A 6,000-nucleotide genomic window follows, 5' to 3' on the forward strand; every position below is an offset into this window, starting at 1 on the left:
GTGTAATCCACAGAGCTTATTCTACAGCATTGGTTTCATGTTTCACCTATGTTCATGTGTGTGTGATGCTATGCAGTTTTATCATTTTATCATTTGTGTAGATCACACTCCTGTGTGTGATTCCATGCAGTTTTATCATTTGTGTAAATTTGTGTAACCAGCACCACAACCAAAACACAGAACTGGGCCGGGTGCAGTGGCTCATGCCTGTAATCCCAGCTCTTTGGGAGGCCAAGGTGGGTGGATCACCTGAAGTCAGGAGTTCAAGATCAGCCTGGCCAACATGGCAAAACCCTGTCTCTACTGAAAATACAAAACTTAGCCGGGTGTGGTGGCAGGTGCCTATAATCCCAGCTACTTGGGAGGCTGAGGCGGGAGAAATACTTGAATCTGGGAAGCGGAGGTTGCAGTGAGCGGAGATGGAGCCACTGCACTCCAGCCTGGTGGATAGAGCAAGACTGTCTCCAAGAAAACAAACAAACAAAAAGCCCTGCAAAACTGAGACTATGGAGAAAAAGGAACCCTCATGCACTGTTGGTGGGAATGTAAATTAGTATAGCCACTATGTAGAACAGTTTGCAGGTTCCTCAAAAAACTAAAATTAGAGCTACGGCATGATTCAGCAATTCAACTCCTAGGTATAAGGGCAAAAGAAAGGAAATCAGCCGGGTGTGGTGGCTCATGCCTGTAATCCCAGCACTTTGGGAGGCGGGCAGATCACGAGGTCAGGAGATTGAGACCATCCTGGTCAACATGGTAAAACCCCAACTCTATGAAAAATACAAAAATTAGCTGGGTGTGGTGGTGCGTGCCTGTAGCCCCAGCTACTCAGGAGGCTGAGGCGGGAGAATCACTTGAACCCAGGAGGCAGAGGCTGCAGTGAGCCGAGATTGTGCCACTGCACTCCAGCCTGGGCGACAGAGTGAGACTCTATCTCAACAAAAAAAAAGAAAGAAAAAGAAAAAAAGGAAATCAGTATATTAAAGAGATATCTGCAAGCCCATGTTTACTGAAGCACTATTCATAATAGCCAAGATTTGAAATCAATCTAACTGTCCATCAACAGATGAGTGGATAAAGAAAATGTGGTGCATAGACACAATGGAGTACTATTCAGCCATAAAAGAGGATGAGATCCTGTCCTTCGCAAAAAACATGGATGAAACTGGAGGTCATTTTGTTAAATGAAGTAAGTGAGGCACAGAAAGACAAACTTCACATGTTCTCACTCATTTGTGGGAGCTAAAAATTAAAACAATTAAAATCAGCCGGGCACGGTGGCTCACGCCTGTAATCCCAGCACTTGGGGAGGCCAAGGCGGGTAGATCACGAGGTCAAGAGATGGAGACCGTCCTGGCCAACTTGGTGAAACCCCGTCTCTACTAAAAATAGAAAAAATTTTCCGGGTGTGGTGGTGCGTGCCTCTAGTCCCAGCTATTCAGGAGGCTGAAGCAGGAGAATTGCTTGAAACCAGAAAACGAAAGTTGCAGTGAGCTGGGATAGCGCCACTGCACTCCAGCCTGGCGATAGAGCGAGACTCTGTCTCAAAAAATAAAAACAAAAAACAATTGAAATCATAGAGACAGAGAGTAGAATGATGGTTATCAGAGAGCGGGATGGGCAATGGGGAGTGACGGGGAAGACGGGTGGGTAACGGGCACAAAAATACAGTTTGAATAAAATAAATGAACGAATAAGATCTAGTATTTGGTAGCACAACAGGGTGACTACAGTCAACAATAATTTATAGTACATTTTAAAATAACTAAAAAATTAGAATTAGAATGTTCATAATACAGAGAAATGCTACATCCTTGAGGTGATGGAGAACCCATTCACCATGGCGTGATCACTACACATTGTATGCATGTATCAAAATATTTCATGCACCCCATACATATACACATTATATAACCATAAAAATTAAAAATAAAACATTTTTAAAAAATACAGAACCGTTCCATCAACATGAGCTCCCTCAGGTGACCACACCGTGGCTACCTTCAGCCCCAAACCCCGGCAACGTTCTTCATCTATAAAATTTGGTTCAAGAATATTACATAAACAGAATCATAGAGCATGTAACCTTTTGAGACTGCTGTTTTTTTACTTGGCATAATTCCCTTCAAATCTATCCAGCTTGTTGCACATATCAACCACTTAGGGGTTTTGTTTTGTTTTTTGAGACAGAGTCTTGCTCTGTCACCCCGACTGGAGTGCAGTGGCACAATCTCAGCTCTCTGCAACCTTTGCCTCCTGGGCTCAGGCAATTCTCAAGCCTCAGCCTCTCAAGAAGCTGGGATTACAGGTGTGTGCCACCACAACCAGCTAATTTTTTTATTTTTAGTAGAGATGGGGTTTTGCCACGTTGGCCAGGCTGGTCTCGAACTCCTGACCTCAAGTCATCAGCCCTCCTTCACCTCCCAAAATGTTAGAATTACAGGCGTGAGCAATCCTGCCAGGCCAATTTTTGTGTGTGTGTGCTGTGTAGTATTCCATGGTATAGATGTACCACAGTTTTACCATTTACCATTGAAAGACATTTGGTTTGTTCCCAGTTTTTGACTCTTACGAATCTTTATGCTTTATAAAATTAATTAAGAAAATGTCAGCTATCAGCTAGTGGCTGCTGTTTTTCTGAGTTTGAATGGGATGCAGTATTTCCTGCGACCCCTCCGTCATGGAAGTTCTTACAAACTTTTGCATTTAACCCTGCAGAAGCTCTGGGGGTGGGGGAGGTGGAGCAGAGATAGAGTTAATCAGTCAACCCATCTGTATTGAGCACTTCCTATGTGCCCTGCGTTATTCTAGGTATTGGGGGTACTGCAGTGAACAAAACTAACATAAAATCATTTATTATTCCCCAATACACATATAGGGAAACTGAAGCTCAGAAAAGCAAATGACTTGCTCAAAATCACACAAGCAGGAAGTGATGGAACTGGGGCTTGAGCCCAGGTCTTTAGACCTCAAGGCCGCTGATTTTCTGACTATATTTGCTGTCTGTCCTCCTGGACATCAATCCATCCTAGACATCAATGCCAAGGATCCTGCGTTCAATGTTTTAAGCAACAGTTCTTTTGTTTGGTTGGTTTTTATTTTTTAGACAGGATCTCAGTCTGTCTGTCACCCAGGCTGGGGTGCAACGGCGCCATCTCAGCTCACTGCAGCCTCGGCCTCCCAAGTTCAAGCAATCCTCTCGCCTCAGTCTCCCAAGTAGCTGGGACTACAGGCGCCTACCACCACACCCAGCTAATTTTTGTTTTTGTAAAGACCAGGTTTCGCCACACCAGGCAGGTCTCGAACCCCTGGCCGGTCTCGAACCCCTGGCCTGAAGTGATCCACCCATCTCAGCCTCCCAAAGCGTTGGGATTACAGACGTGAGCCACTGAACACACTTAAGCAGCAGTTCTTAACTGGGGCTGGTTCTCCTGCCATCAGGGGAAACAGCTGGCAAATGTCTAGAGGCATTTTGGTTGTTACAGCTGGGGAGAAGGGTGCTCCTGCCAACTGGTGAGTGGAGCCAGGGAAGCTGTTTGGCATCCTGCAATGCAGCAGACAGTCCCCCACAACAAAGAGTTACCCAGCATGAATGCCAGTGGTCCCAAAGCTGCAGAACCCTGATCTAAAGATCTCAGAGTCACCAAAAAGACAACTGCTACCTAGACAACATTGTGTAATACTGAACTTCCACCCAAGTAGACACAATGACAGGTAGGGTCAGAGCGGGTGCACCATTGGTTCAGGGTTTATGGTCATGATCAAGTAGGTACAAAGAACCGTCCACTCTGCTGTGTCGATACTGGGAGACTTTTCTGCAGGGGAGGGGATTGGGACAGTTTGGGTGGTAGGAAGGAGAGACCGGTAGAAAGGGCAGGAAGAATATTGTGACTGCTCTACGACTCTGCCGCATCTGTTTCTCCTAAAGAAACCTGGTAACCTCCTTCCTTTGTGTAGAAATGAGCAAGCGCGCAGAGCAGAACATGCAAAGCCCTTTGAGGCACAGCAGGGAAACCAGAAGGACCAGTCCACATCCTGAATGTGCAAGAAACATGACTTCTACTCTCACAACTGTACTTTTCTATTTCAAGTCCCCGTTCTGCTGGTGAAAAGACACCTAGCCTTATTTAATCAGGGCCTCCCAACCTCTCGCCCTGGGTTGTGTCTGTATTTGTTGTTGGGGCAAAGGAGGCTCAGAAAGTTCCAAGGCCCAGGCAGGGGGCAGCGTGTGGTCTCCCCTGACACCTGCTGTGCTGGCCTCACCGCTGTCTTCCTGATGGCAGCCGCTGCCGAGGCCTCCTGGACGTCTCCGTGCCTGGCTTCTTTCTTCTCCTCTCAGCATCCTCCTCCCTCCTCTCGGGCACACGGGAGATGTTGGCAGAGCTTGGTAAACCGCGGCAAGGCTGCCTCACCCCTCTGCCAATTGCTCCTTCCCCCACTGCATCTGCGCCTTGCTGGGGAGGGGCAGGTGCTCTCCTGAGCTTGCCCGCAAGTCACATTTACCCATGAAGCCAGTGCAGGGCTGGTGCTTGGGAGCCACTCACCTCCATAGAGCGCCACATCACATCATGGCTCGTCCACTCTCCTTAGACCCTCTGCCCAGACCCCTGGCCCAGGGCACTTGACCTCATCGCGGTCATGGGGAAACGATGCTTGCATCTTGCTCAGTCTTCCAGATGTTTTGTTAATGACACAAGTTTTATTCCTAGAAAACTCTGGGACTTCTACTTTTTTTTTTTTTTTTTTTTTTTTTTTTTGGGAGCAAGTTTTTTTCTGTTGCCCAGGCTGGAGTGCAGTGGCGCGATCTCAACTCACTGCAACCTCCGCCTCCCGGGTTCAAGCAATTCTCCTGCCTCAGCCTCCCAAGTAGCTAGACTACAGGCACGTGCCACCATGCCCGGCTAATTTTTGTATTTTTAGTAGAGACGGGGTTTTGCCATGTTAGCCAGAATGGTCTAGATCTCCTGACCTCGTGATCCACCTGCCTCCCAAAGTGCTGGGATTACAGGCGTGAGCCAATATACCCGGTCTGGGACTTCTACTTTTGAAACTCAAAGCTCAGGCTCTTGTAACGCCAAAGTATCGGTTCTTGAAAGTCAAAACGTCTTTGCTTTTCTGCTGGATAAGGCTTCCCCTAAAGGAAGAAGAGTCACCGTCTGGAAAGAACAAAAGGGAGGAAAAAAAGATGTTCATCAAGTGCAGAATCATCCCACTGCAGCAGCATGGCAGAGCACGTGGGTGACCAGGGTCAGGGCGGGTGTGGGAGTTACTGTCATACTTCTCCCTTTGGGCCCCTCTGTCCCCAGGTTTATGATCCATTCTCCAAACCTGGAGTCCCATCCGAAGCGTGTCGCAAGCAGCAGTTCCACAAGAGCCAGGATAGAGAAGCTTCGAGAACACAGCCTCTAGGCAGCCTGGGGTCATGCCTAGACCCCAGCTTTGCCAGCTCAGTGTTCATGGTCAAGTCACTTAACCTCTCTGTGTTTCAGTTTCCCCGTCTGTGAAAAGGGGAAATGCAGTACCTTCCTCATGTGGTTATGAGCCTGATCCGATGCGTCAGGCCTGGTACAGTGTGCAGCAGAGTGCTCGGTCCTGGTCAGCACTGGACGACGGTTGGCTGCCATTATTGCTTTCATTGGCTTATCTAAGAGGTGAGTGCATTTCCTTGGATTTCCATCCCACAGGACCTTGGGCAGTTAGTTAACTAGCAGAAAGGGTCAGGGCACCCAGGCCTGGCCTCTGGCACCACTCTTCAGCTGCTTGTCCAAGCTTCAAAGGGACTCTCTTAGTGTCCTTTCATTACAAGGAACAGATACTCATCAGGAAAGAAAATTCCTGGGAAGAACAGAACAGGAGGGCCAGCGGTAACCCAGGTTGCTTCTTTCTCCTGCTCCCTCTGCAGTTGGCTTTCCTGCTTCAGCGTGTGCAGTCCAACACAGCAGGCTCCCTGGGCTCGAGGCTACCGGCTGCAGGAACCCGCTGGGGGCTTCTGACAGACAC

General features: G+C 48.0%; 1 protein-coding gene across 1 annotated transcript in view; it reads left to right on the forward strand.

Moving 5' to 3' along the window:
- KAZN (kazrin, periplakin interacting protein) overlaps positions 1 to 1,290 on the forward strand; it is a 1,289,243-nt gene extending 1,287,953 nt beyond the window's left edge. The window contains exon 19 of the transcript XR_004275924.1: positions 1,269 to 1,290. The gene's annotated coding sequence lies outside the window, so the exon portion shown is untranslated. The remainder of the gene's footprint in view (positions 1 to 1,268) is intronic.
- The last annotated feature ends 4,710 nt before the right edge of the window (positions 1,291 to 6,000 follow it).

Source organism: Sapajus apella, unplaced genomic scaffold (assembly GCF_009761245.1).
Source record: "Sapajus apella isolate SASKATOON/1434 unplaced genomic scaffold, GSC_monkey_1.0 scaffold43, whole genome shotgun sequence".
NCBI classification, from domain to species: Eukaryota; Metazoa; Chordata; class Mammalia; order Primates; family Cebidae; genus Sapajus; species Sapajus apella.